General features: G+C 49.8%; 1 long non-coding RNA gene across 1 annotated transcript; it reads right to left on the reverse strand.

The window, feature by feature from the left end:
* Positions 1-2693: 2693 nt before the first annotated feature.
* LOC102492789 (uncharacterized) lies at positions 2694-13304 on the reverse strand. Its single transcript, XR_003549041.1, has 3 exons — positions 13131-13304; positions 3921-4071; positions 2694-2782 (listed from the first exon to the last, which is right to left on the reverse strand). It is a non-coding gene; the product is annotated as an uncharacterized LOC102492789 (long non-coding RNA).
* Positions 13305-13657: the final 353 nt, after the last annotated feature.

A 13657-nucleotide genomic window follows, 5' to 3' on the forward strand; every position in this document is an offset into this window, starting at 1 on the left:
GGGAGGGGGGAGGGAGGGGGGAAGGTAACCGCAAGGAAAGCCAGCTCAGGGAAGCAGCTCCTTGCTAACCGGTACAGAAATAGGTCAGTGTTTTACCCACTCGCACAGCTACGGTCATGCCCACCAGCCAGACACTGGCTCTACTTCCAGGTATGGGAGGCAGACTTCTAAAACTGCCTGCAGCCAGGCTCATATCTTCTTGTTGTTGCTGTTGTTCCCAAATTTGCTATAGGGCATGTGTAATCACCAGAGAGAGACAGAGAAAGAAAGTGAGAAAGTACCCCACGGAGGACGCCCACGCCCGTAATACCTCGTCCCCCATTCTCCTCTCGGGATTTTGGACATAGACATGCACATACACACACCTGATGTAATTTTCTTCCTTCCTTCCTTTCCTTCCTTCCTTTATTTCTCCCTTTCATTTTTTTTCTTTCTTTCTCTTTCTTTCTTCTTTCTTCTTTTTTTTTAAGAGGTTTGTGCCATAGGGTCTGTGCACTCGCCAGAGAAAGAGAGACAGAGACAGCGAAAAGGAAAGTGAGAGCTCATCCCTAGGGGAAATGGCCACGCCACAATCCCTTCTCCATTTTCATGGGATCTTAGGCACTCATGCAAACACACCCAGTGTGATTTTCAAGTCACCAGGTACGGGACTTGAACCAGGGTCGACCAAATGGAAGTCCAGCAACATAACCACTACGCCATCTGCTGGCTGAAAGTTTATGCAAAAATGGAATCAAAGTGCTAGTTTATTTTGGTGCAAAAAAAAAAAATGAAATCCATGCATGTTTTTTTTTTTCATAATATACATTTCCATGAACTTTCTGAAGAAACTCCCCCTCATAAAAAATCTTTCTTGCACTTCCCTTCCTTCCTCCCCCAGCTCCAGCTGAGGGCCCTGAAGCAGCTGGCTTGCCCCATCATGGCCCAGGTGTCCCCAAATGGTAGCACAGGACAGGCCACAGGACCAGGCTACCAGGGTTGACCTCGGCTCTGCCACTTGACTAACCATGTAACTACCTCCAGTTCACTGTGCCTCAGTCCCCTCACCTGTACAAGGGGGGCCACCATATAGCCAACACCTGCTGTGGCCTCACTATGTGCCAGGTGCATAAAGTTCGATGTTTTGTGGACACCCCAGGGCTTCTCTGAGGACCACTTGAGTTCATTCATGAAGAGGGCCTGACACCCAGTCAGTGCTCCACAAATGGTAGCCATTATTGTGAGGGAGGAGTCTGGCTCCTGACCAAAAATCCACGTGCCATCTTTTGGGCCTGACCATAGGCAATTACAAAGGCCTTCCCTGACAGGCCTCAGGGGGACAGCACCACCCCACCCACCACCACCACTACACTCACACACACAGTAGGTGCACAGCCAGGGCTTTCATCTCTGAAGGGACTGAAGTCAAGGCCTCACTCCCCATGGGTTAGCCATTCTTGTACACGTCTGCATCTGGGCCCTCTAGGCCCTCAGAGGGACAAGCCACCTGACGACCTTGTTCTCCACTGAGACTCAGTACTCTGTACTTTTCCACTCCTGGCCCTCCCTGTCCCACCTCCCCGTAGAGGAGCCTCGTGTTTGGGGTTCCCACTCATCCTCCACATCGGGGCTAATCTATCTGACTCTTGACCAGGGCCGTCCTTGGGAGGAAAAGATGGAAGGAAGGGCTAGCCTCTTGCTCAACCTTAATCTCAGAAAGTGATTAAAGGCTTGACTATTATTTTCTCTTGCTTTTTGGTTAAACCTGGCAACTCAGCTCTGTCCAGCTCAGCTCAGCCTTGAAAATCATAATCTTCCTTGCCTCATCCATCCTCCCCTGGGAACCAGCATGACCTCCTTAAAGCAACTGTTTGTGGCTCTTTCCAGTGGGACACTGTCTGGCCTTCCAGCCTGCCATGACACTGCCAGGCCTGCTCTGCTCCCAGGCCTCTGGCTGCTGCCCTCTGGGGACTCTCCCTCCAGGTCCTGCACCACAACACCTGCTCCTGGCTCCGCCCGCTGCTTGATTTAATTCCAATTTGTCTTTCAACACACAGTTTAGTAAAGTGTGGCCTCTTCCTGAAAGCCCTCCCTCTCCTCCAGGTCTGACTGGTCTGAACAGGTCCCTCTCTGAGTTCCCACAGTCCTTCCAGCTCTTTCCACACTGTGTAACCACCTGGCATTATGGGTTGCTTGAGTTTAGGTCCTGTGCCTAGCACAGTTCTGACATGCAGGAGGCATTGGGGAAGTGAATGGTAAATGGAGGCAGGGGAGGTGGGGAGAGGAAGGGATAGGTGGGAGGGGAGGAGAGAACAGGAAAGAAGGAAGGGGAGGGGAGGGGAGAGGGAAGAAGGGAGGAGAGAGAAGAGACGAGGAGGTAAAGAAAGAAAAAATACCAAAAACATGTCAAATTCTTGTCTTCCACTGGAGGCTCCAGGAGAACAGATCCCTCTCTAGCCTCTCATCATGCTCCAGCCCAGCCGAATGCCTTGCAACCCCGAACACCCTGCATCTTCCGGAATATAAGCCTCAACTTCCGTCTGGGGCCCGAAACCCCTCACTTCCGCTGTCTCCCTCTACGTGGTGAACTTCCCCTTTTTATTTCAGCTCTTTCAAACTGCTTTCCAACTTTGGTTTCCTCCATCGCACCTCCCTCTATTGTCATGGCGTCCATCTGTCTGCCCTCTGTCTGTCTGTCTATCACTGACCTGTAATTTGGCTCCACTCACAGGAATGCAAGTTCCAGGAAGGGAGGCCAATCTGCCTGTGTTGTTGGAGTGGTATTCCCAGCATCTAGAACAGTCTGGCAGGGAGGTATTCAATTCTTTCATCAAGTGAATTAATTCTTCCTTCCAAACCCAACCCAGCTCTTCCCTTCTTTGTGACACTTTCCTGCTTTATCCAACCCCTCCCTGGTCCCCTGGGATGTCATGGCCTTGCTTGTGTTACTTCTGCTCCTTACATATAATGTCGCCTCCCCACCTGTCACACTGCTGGGTTATATGTCTATTTTAGTCGCCCCCAGTCTGATGGCATTTGGAGATGGGACCTTTCAGAGCTACTTATGTTTAGATGGGGGGGAGGTTATAAGAGGGACATGAACCCCCTGCACTGTCTGGTTGTGTTACCTGGCCCTGCTGAGCACCTGCTGGGACCACCCAAGCCTCAGGGGTTTGGTCCAGCCCTGCCAGGGGACAGGAGCAGCAGTCTCTCCTTGTCAACTGGCACTTACAGGGGTTCCTCAGTCTGTGACAACAGTGTCCAGGCTGCAAGACCTGTGTCTACCAGAAGCTGCCACTAAGGCCACTCTGACCAGGATCCAAGACAAGCAGGTTTAGCAGACGTGGATGGTGCCTCATCTGTCTGACCCCTTGAGCTGGGATCCTGGTTTATTCCTTGCCCATCCGAGGCAAACACAGAGCCTGGTACAATGGTGAGCCAGGAATGTTTAGGGAAGTGAAGAACAGTCGTCACTTCGGTTGCCATGGCATGTAGATAAATTATTTTGGTGTCTCTGCACAGTTAAGACTTTCCGAACCAATTTTGCCAATACCTGGGACCCACCTAAGAGCCAGCCTTAAAGTTATGCACTGCACAGTGAGTGAGAGAATTCCGGACTTGTGTCCAACCCTACAGGAATGTGTGTACATTTCCAGGGGGACTCTCAGTTTACCTAGCCCCTGAAGAAGCTGATTTACATGTCAAAGGGCTGCTTGGAGCTCAGGCCTCAGGTTTCCAAGGAGACCCTTCCTGGGAGGACAGGGGACAGCTGCTTCCTTCCCCTTTGTAGGCAGGCAGAGAAAATTCCTTTTCAGCTCATTCATCACCTATGATGCAGACTTGGTATGCATAGATTTTTCTGGTTTTCATCGTTTTCTCTCAGGGATAAGAATTGAGATGAGGGTGTTGCCTGTCTCTGAATTAACATTAGAAATGCTTACCCACAGAGACTCCATCTTGCTCCTGTAAGTTTCTTCTTTCAACACTCGGCCTTGCCAGAAGAGCCTCCCCTGCATTCTCCAGCGGAGAAGCATCTGTGACTCCCAACAAGATAAGAAAGTGTGCAGTAAATGACCTCTGGTCTCTTGAAATCTGTAGACACACAGTGACCACACACGTCAGCCAGGGCCAGCGGACCATGAAAACCGCCTCAAGGTCTAGAACAGCTTGTCACCTCTTGACCCGACTCCCCCTCCCTGCCTTCCCCCACTCCCTCCCTGTGACAACCAAGCTTTTGTTCCTTTTCTTAGGATGGTTATTTAGGACGCTGGTGGACCATTTGCTCAGCTAGCTGGCTTCCCCAGGGAAGATGTCGCTTCCTGGGACCAGCAGTTAGCGTAATGGCTATGTCGCTGGACTCCCATGTAGTCGACCACGATACACGTCCCGGACCTGGTGGCTTAAAACTCATACCGGGCATGTGTGCGTGCATGCCCAAGATCCCGAGAGGAGAATGGAGGAGAAGGGATTGCGGCATGGCCATCCCCCCAGGGGGTGATTTCTCGCTTTCTGTCTCTCTGTCTCTCTCTGTCTGATGAGCATATGTACCCTATAGCAAAAAAAAAAAAAAAAAGATGTAGCTTCCTTCCCCCAACGCCTTGTCTCTTGTCATACTGGCTGTGGGCTTGGACTCAGCTGCGGGGGGTGCCAGGTGACCACCCTTGGCTTTCTCCGTGAGCAGTGATAAACTGTCGGATCCAGATGGTTTCGTGTGCACCCTCAGTGTACAATGTACAAAGATGAACATTCGGATTCCGACAGCTGCCCAGCATCTGAACAAGCTTCCCATACTGTGGGACCCCCTAAACAGGAGATAGGCAAGACTTACCCAGGAGGTAAGTCCCCTCAGCTCCCCCCCAGCAGCTCAGCAGGATGAGGGCACACAGTGGCCTGCTGACATGTGTCCAGATGACGTCAGAATGGTTTCCTTCCCAGGCAGATGCTTCACTGGCAGCCTTGATGGTGCCTGGCTGCCTTTACTCTCTCGCAAACTCTTGCTCCCAGCCATCTCATCAGTCTAGGAACTTCCTGATACCTTTTCTTCTTCCTCTTCCTCTTTCTCTTCTTCTTCATTTACTATAGGGTGTATGTGCCCACCAGAGAGAGAGGAAGAGAGAAAGCACCCCTTTGAGGGGACGGCCACACCATAGTCCCTTCTCTTTTATTCTCCTCTTGAGATTTTGGGCACACACACACACACGTCCGGTGTGTTTTTCAAGCCATCGGGTCAGAGACTGGAACTGCACAGTCGGCCACGTGAGATTCATCTACCTTAACCACCATGCCACTGGCTGGTTCCCTGATACTATTTTTTTTCTTTTCTTTTCTTTTCTTTTCTTTTCTTTTCTTTTCTTTTTTTAAGAGAGATTTTTGCTATAGGGCACATGTGCTCACCAGAGAGACAGAGAAAACGAGGTGTCATCCCCCAGGGAGGACTGCCATAGCTGTAATCCCTTCTTATCCATTCTCCTCTTGAGATCTTGGGCGGGCATGCACACACAGGCACCTAACATGAGTTCTAAGCCGCCGGGCTCAAAACTGGGACTCAAACTGTGGTCAGCTACGTGCGAGTCCAGCGACGTAACCATTATGTCATTTGTTGGTCCCCCTGATACCTTTTTTTTTTTTTTGGAGAGGATTTCGCTACAGGGTGCGTGTGCTCGCCAGACAGACAGAGACATAGAGATAGAAAGCGAGAAATCATCCCCCAGAGGGGATGGTCACGCCGCAATCCCTTCTCCTCCATTCTCCTCTCAGGATCTTGGGCACACACGCAGACGCGCCCGGCGTGAGTTTTAAGCCACTGGGTCCGGGACGCGAACTGCGGTCGACTACGTGGGAATCCAGCGACATAGCCATTACGCTAACTGCTGGTTTCTCCCCCATACCTTTCTAATAAATTCCTTTCCCCTTGGATTAGTCAGAACCCATTCTGAGTTTGGAAAAAAGTACAGCTGAATTTAACTTGCCAATGAATGCCCGTGATTTAAACAGGGAGCCAACTTAAACAGGTTGAAAGGTGAAGTCCCTCCTCTCTTTCTCACTTTCCCTTTAGTGAAGATAAACAACATCACCGATCTTGGTGTGCCCTGGCCTCTGGCCCATGGCTTTCTGCAATGCCCTGATAGTGGGTGACATTCTCTGTTTTCAGCTACGTGTGCCATTTACGTCTTCAATACATCAGGGATTCCAGCAGCCAAGAGTGACACTGCCTACGGTGACTAAACGAGGAGAGGAAAACTGGCAGCGGCCATATTGAGCATTTCCTGATTCTGTCTTCCAAGTGAGCACGGTTCTTGGCACCTTGGTCCTCAGTTAAAGTGCCCTGAACTGGTTCCCCAGATGTGCAACAAATTTCTTACAAATGTATCAAGATCAACCAGTCTTCAAAGCAGGGAGTGGTAAACTCAGCTGGAAGCTGGACTGGGGGGTGGGCAGGGGGTGCTGATCAAGAGGGGCTTCATTGGGACCAGAAGATGGCGTAATGGCTACGTCACTGGACTCCCATGTAGTCGACCACGGTTTGAGTTCCAGACCCACTGGCTTAAATTCTCGCTGGGTGTGTGTGCGTGCATGCCCAGGATCCCAAGAGGAGAATGGAGGAGAAGGGATTGTGGTGTGGTCATACCCCCTGGGGGTGATGTCTTGCTTTCTGTCTCTCTGTCTCTCTCTGTCTGGCCAGCGCACATGCCCAATAGCAAAAACCTCTCAGAAAAAAAAAAAAAGGGGGGGTGGGGGTTTGTTAACAAAGTGGTAATGGAGCTCACTTTAAAGAACAGGCAGGACTTCCCTGGCCAAGATGACTAGGAAGGAAACAGGTCATTGTCCTTTCTCTGCATGACTGTAATCTTGACTGGGGGCTAGGCTGCAGGGAGGCTGCCAAGTAGTTAGCTGAATGGGCCCAGCTGCAGTGGTGCAAGTGGCAGGGTTCCCCGAGTGCTATCGAAGCCACGAAGCCACGTGAGATGGTCCAGGCTGGGTTCTGTCAGTCTGAACAAGCTGGGGACCCCTGCCTAGGAGGCCGAGGGAAGGATGGTGACATGGAAAGGCCCCATCAAGGGTACCCATGTCTCTTTCTCTCTCTCACACATATGAAACAAATAAAATACACTTTGGGGCCAGCCCATAGCCTGACAGTTAAGGCAAGTGGCTCCCACATGGCAGGCTGCACAGTTCAAGTCTGACCTGCAGCTTGAGAAGCCTATTGGGTGCATGCGTGTGCCCAAAATCCCAACAGGAGGGGAAAATGGAAAAGGAATCTTGGCGTGACCATTCCCTGTGGAGGGTGCTTTCTCGCGTTCCTTTTCTGTCTCTGTCTCTCTCCAACAAGTGCACATGCCCTCTGGCAAACTTTTTTTAAAAAGAAAGAAAATATGGGACCAATGAATGGTGTGGTGGTGAAGGCAGATAGATCCCACATGGCCAGCTCTGCGGTTTCGGTCTTATACCCGGAGGCCTGAAAAACAACTGGGTACATGCGTGTGTGTGCCCCAAATCCCCAGAGAATGGAGGAGATGGGATTATGGCATGGTCATCCCCCCAAGGGTGACTTCTCAGTTTGTCTCTCTCTCTCGCTCTCGCTCTCGCTCTCTCGCTCTCTCTGGTGAGCACACACACTATGGCCAAAATTAAAGAAAAGAAAGAAAAAAGAAAGGGAGAAAGAAGACAAACTTTTAAAAAACGTCAGCGGAGAGGATAAATGCGAGACGACTGTATTTTCACGTTGCCACACTGCCACCACTAAACTGGGAATCCTTGAGAGCAGGACCCCAGCTCTGTCATGCCTGCCCCTGCCCCTAGCACAGGGTCTGACGCACTGGCTGTGAGCTTTATTCACAAGCAGTATAACCCACTGCCAGGAACTGAAACAGAGAAGAGATGGCTAACGATCCTGGGTGCCTCGCTGTGTCCCGGGAGGACTGGAGAACAGGGCTTGGAGGCTGCACAGTCTGGAGAAAGGCCGGCGAGGCCCCTAACGACCCCACTGCTGCCACTGGGCATTCAGCTTGTGGCTTGCACATCCGACACTGTGACCCGGGCCCTGACGTTGCCTTGGATGCCTGACAGAGCTGCGCCGCTGGCATCCTCACCAAGACAGAGGTCACATAACCCTGCGTCCGCATGCCCCTTGCTACTGAGTCAAAGTCTGGTCATTACTTCTGACCGCAAATTCTACCTGCAAGGAGGTGAGATGAGAATCGGGCCCTCTTTGGTTTCTGTTTGTAGCACGGCCTTGCTGAAAACTTAGGGGCTTCCCGGTGTGGGAAGGAGTTCGGCAATGGAGGATCTGCCGGGGCGGAGAGGCTCCTGCTTTGCAGGAACAGAGAGTGCGCATGCGCTCCAGCAGGGAGCAGCTCAGAGAACTCGGGTCTCCGGGTCTCCACAACCATGCGTGGAGTGACCAGGATAAAGGCTGGAGAGGCAGCGCGGCTACACCCGGAGGGCCCTGGCGTTCAGCATAAGGAGCTGGCACTTTGATCTGTAGGCAACGGGGCCCTGGAGGCTTTTGAGCAGCTGTGTGACCCGTGACCCAAGAGGAGATAGAACAGAAAGAAGCCCTGTTGCTTCAGCTGGGTGTTGGAGTTAGATGTACTGACATGTCAAGGCTGGGCCTTTCCAAAAACACAGATGAGGTCGGACATAGTGCAGCGATAATACCATGCCCTACAATGCTAGTCTTACATGGGAAGGTCCTGAGTTCCCGTCCCGGGGTCCCCCATACACACACAGCATGACCATGCTGTCATCCTGGCTGGCTGAAGCTGGCCCATCAAGGCATGAAGACCCTATTGAAGGTGCCTGTCTATCTGTCTCTCTCCCTGAAGAAATACATAATAAGCTTGTGAAAAGAGAGAGAGGACCCCACGCTCACTGCCTTCTCTGACACAGCCCATCTAAGAAGTCACTCCCCTGGGGAAGGAGTTGAGTTTCCACTTCACAAAAACAATAGATACAGGAGTCGATACTTCTCAAAAGGACATAGGATTCTTTTCTCCATTCTCCTTTCAGGATTTTGGGGACACCTGCACATACGTCCATTATAAGTTTTAAGCCACCACGTCCAGGACTCAAACCACAGTCGACTCTGTGGAAGTCTAGCAACATAATCATTATGCCAACTACTGGTCCCAAGGACACAAGATTCTTTTTTTTTTTTTTTTATAAACCACCTGCTACTGGATAGGTTTATTTATTTACATTCTTTCACTGAACATCATCACAACATACAAAATGCGATTTCCCATCCAGAATGCACTATATAATGGCTTAGTCATACATGTTATCGTCAACAAATAATTTTCCATTTCTTGTTAGGACACGCGATTCTTATCTCACGGGATTATCTGGATATTAAATGAGATCAAGTGTCCAAAGTGCTCCTCACGTACTCGGCTGTTAGTTGAGTATTTGCTGATCAGGCACTTTCCACACATTATCTCATTTAACCCTACCACGATCCTGTGAGATTAGGTGTTACCCAACTTCAGAGATGGAATCCATCTTAGCCTTGCTCAAGGGCTCACAGGTAACAAGTGGAGGAACCAGGATCAAACCCAGAGGTATCTGACCCCTGATAACCGCAAAGCTCGTTCGAAGGGCAAAGGGGAGGTGTCAGGACGGAAGTACAATGGCCGTGAGTTAGCAGAGTGGGTTGGAAAGGGAGACACGGGCTGCGGAGAGACTGAATAGTAAGGCGCCCGCCAAGCTTTAAGTGATTGCTTGTTTATTTCTCTCACTTGCCCCTTCTTACATTCCGTTCCTCCCCGTCTCTCCCTCCACACACACACAGGCCATATGTGCTTGTCAGAGAGAGAGAAAGCAAAAAATCACCCCTCCTGGTGTGTGGTCATGACACAATCCCTTAGCCTCCATGTCTCCCTTCTGTTGGGATTTTGGACACACACACACGTGCCTGGTTTGTGTTTGGTTTTGTTTTTGTTTTTGAGAGTTTTTTTGCTATAGGGTAGGTAGTGCTTACCAGAGAGACAGAGAGACAAAAAGCAAGAAATCACCCCCCGGGGGGAATGGCCACGCTGCAATCCCTTCTCCTCCATTCTCCTCTTGGGATCTTGGGCACGCACGCACATGCACCTGGCGTGAGTTTATGCCACCAGGTCCGAGACTCGAACTGCAGTCGACTACATGGGAGTCCAGCGACATAGCCATTACATTAACTGCTGGTCCCCCTGGTTTGTTTTTCAAACTGCTGAGCCTAGGACTTGAACTGTTCAGTCTGCTGTGTGAGACCAGCTGTCTTTACCGTCCCGCCACCAGGATGGTAGCCTAATTGGCCCCCTAATTGCATTCTGATTCATGAGGTCAGAGCCTCCTTGTATTCATCTTGGTAGCCCCAGCCCTTGGCTGGCACCCAGTAGTCTCTTGGTGAACGAGAGTCAAATGAATTGATTGAATATACTGTGTGCTTCCAAGGGCCAAACCCTGCTCCATTCATCTCTGTCCCCTAGTGCCCAGCATAGGGTCTGGCATACGGTCCTCCTGTTTATAAGCTGAATGGCCCCTCTGTGGCCACTGGGCTCCTCATAAATCCCAAACTCTTCATAACCCCCTAGCTTTCTCTGAGAAGCCTTCAGGCCTTAACTCCCTGCCTATCATTGCTTCATCCAAAAATTACCTCCCATTTATCTCATCTTCATGGACAATTTAAGCTTTCCAGCTTGCCATGCGCTTCTTGTTCTTCTCCCCTGGAACCTGCTTAGAGCATCAAATTAATCTCCTCTAACCGTGCTGTGAACTGGCAGCTCTCCAGATCGCGCTCCAACCCCGGCAGCCAGTACTTTACCATTGGTTAATACAGGGGCTCTGGGCCTGCTCCGTCTGAGGTTCACGGAGGGTACGTAGGACCCCACATGATGTCTCCCCGGCATCACAGTCGGTGAGAACAAAAATACCAGGTATGTGCCAACTCACCTGTTCAGGGCACAAATATGGCCACATATTTATTTATCGGATTAATTATTCAAGTCCCCACCCGCCCTTGTTTATAGAGTCCAGTATCTCTTGCTCTCTTTCTTTCTTTCTTTTTTTATTTACTAGAGGGCTTGTGCGCTCACCAGAGAGAGAGAGAGACTGAGAGAGACGGAAAGGGAGAAGGCATTCCTCAATAGAGCATGTCATGCTACAATCCTTTTTCTTCTGTTTCTTCCTCCTGCTGGGGTTTTGGGCATGCCTATGTGTCCAGCATGTTTTTCAAGCCACCAGGTCTGAGATTTGAACTGCTTGGTTGGCCATGTGGGATCTAGCTCCCTTAACCACCAGGCCATGGGCTGGCACTGGACCTGCAATTCCAAAGTCTTTGGCGGTCTAGATGCCAGCAGTTAGGAGAACCTCTCAGGAGGGGAAGCAAGCAGAGGTGGTTATAGGAGTGAGGAAGTGGGGACAGAAAGTATGGCCAACTAACCCAAAGAGTTGTCTGTAAAAACAAGGTGAGAGTTGAGGGCAATTGTTGGGGTGGAAAGGGAGGCAGGGTCAAGAGAGGGTTTTTTGGGTTTTGTTTTAGAATTGTTTCTTTAATTTTATTATTATTATTATTATTTTTAATTTTAATTTGACCAGAGAGAGAGAGAGAGAAAGGGAAAGTAAGAAAGCAAGCCACCAGTTCCGGGACTTGAACTGCGGTTAGTCATGTGGGAGCCCAGCACCCCAACCACCATGCCACCTACTGGCTCCAAGAGAGGGTTTTGTTGTTACAGGGGCACTTTTGAAGACAGGACAGAGAAGAGATTACTGTCTTGAACAGGAAAGGAGAGAAAGGACTGAGGACAGAGCGGGGAGTGATGGGAAGAGAGGAAGATAAACAGAAAGGCTGGGTTGGGCCCTATTAGGGCATCGCGTGAGTGTGGCTGGAGGAATCTATGCTCAGTAGATGGCACTGAGGCTAAGCATCAGGGGTTGGTAGGGTCATGGCTGCGCTGGAGAAGATTCATAGAAGGTATTTGCCTTTAACTGGATCTCCCCAAGGCATGTCTGGGGTTGGCATTAGTTTCGAGCTGACTTACCAAATGAATATCAACGATCTAATTAAGTTGCATTTCCACACCATGATTTCTCAACCCTATCATCTTCACGATTAGCTGAGCAAGATGAAAATGAAATTTTTTTCCCTTAGCCTGGTGCATCAAAGGAAGCTGCCCATTAATTGGGTACAATGTGATTTTAATTTTTTGAACAGCTTGATGGAGATGGAATTTACATATCATTAAATTGACCTGTTCAAAGTACACAATTTTGTTTTCTGTTTGTTTGGTTTGGGGTTTTTTGGTTTTGTTACAGAGTGCATGTACTGGCCAGAGAGAAACGAAGAATGGGAGAAAGTGAGAAATCAGCCCCGTCCCAGAAGGGATGGTCACGCCACAATCTCTTTTCCTCCGTTCTTCTCCCAGATTTTGGGCATACACGCACATATGCCCGACATGTCTTTTCAGCTGCTGGGTCTGGAACTTGAACCACAAAGTCAGCTATGTGGGATCTAGCTGCCTTAACTACCATGCCACTGGCTGGTCTGGTTTTTTATTAACAATATATTTACAGAATTGCGCAACCACCTCCATCTCTAAGTGTAGGACAGTTTTAATCCCATGACAAAACAACACATTTGTCTTTATAAAACAGTCTGAAGGTCAGCTCCATGATGCAGCAGTAATGCACTGTTCAGAGAGAAACTGGGTCCTGCATGGTAACAGCAGTTCAAATCCCCAGGCTGGTTGGCTCAAAAGATGCCAGGTAACAGGGCCAATAGGTGACATAGTGGTTAAGGGCGCTGGACTCCCACATGGCTGACCACAGTTCACGTCCCATACCTGGCAACTGGCTTTCTCTCTCAGACTCTCTCTCTCTCTCTCTCTCTCTCTCTCTCTCTCTTTGTCCCTCTCTGGTCAAATTAAAAAAATAAATGAATAAAGTTAAATAAAATAATTCCAAAAAAAGAAAAGATGCCAGGTATCTGTATGAGTGTCCAGGCGAGAGGACTAGAGGAAGGAGATTCCATTGTAACCAGACCCTCCGGAGGGTGCTCAACTCTCTTTCTCTCTCACACACATTTCCATGTGCACACTCAAATACTCTATCCTAAATTAGTAAAAGTATTTTTAAAAAAACAAACAAACAAAAAAACCAGGTTGAGTTACTCATACCTTTGCCCAGGTCAATCGTTCCCTCTCCACCAGCACGGTAATGCTGCCAGCTAGTTGCAAAGATGCTAGGGCTGAGAAATCACGATGTGGAAACAAGCCATCAGGTTGTTGACATCCTGGAGGCTCCTGTGGAATAGCCTGCTCGTCCACACTGGGGGCCAGCGCGAGGCTGCGTCTTCATTACTACGGAGCAGAGTGCTAGTTGCAGGGCGCATGGCTTCTTCCCCACTGCATTCCCAGCAGCTAGCAGATGGCCTCACACATGTGAGGAGCACAGTGGATGTTTGCTGAATGAGTGAAAGGATGGCACAGCAGGAGGAGACAAAAATCCATTTTAAATATCACTAACGTTGGGGCCAGCGGGTGGTGTAGTGGTTAAGGCACTGGATTACCACATGGTCAACTGTGGTTTGAGTCCCAGATCTGGCAGCTTGAAACGTATGCCAGTTGTGTGTGCATGCCTGTCCAAAATCCTGAGAGGAGAATGGTGAAGGGATTGTGGCATGGCTAATTCCCTCTGGGGGGGG

The sequence above is a fragment of the Tupaia chinensis genome, unplaced genomic scaffold (genome assembly GCF_000334495.1).
Source record: "Tupaia chinensis unplaced genomic scaffold, TupChi_1.0 Scaffold000165_2, whole genome shotgun sequence".
NCBI classification, from domain to species: domain Eukaryota; kingdom Metazoa; phylum Chordata; class Mammalia; order Scandentia; family Tupaiidae; genus Tupaia; species Tupaia belangeri.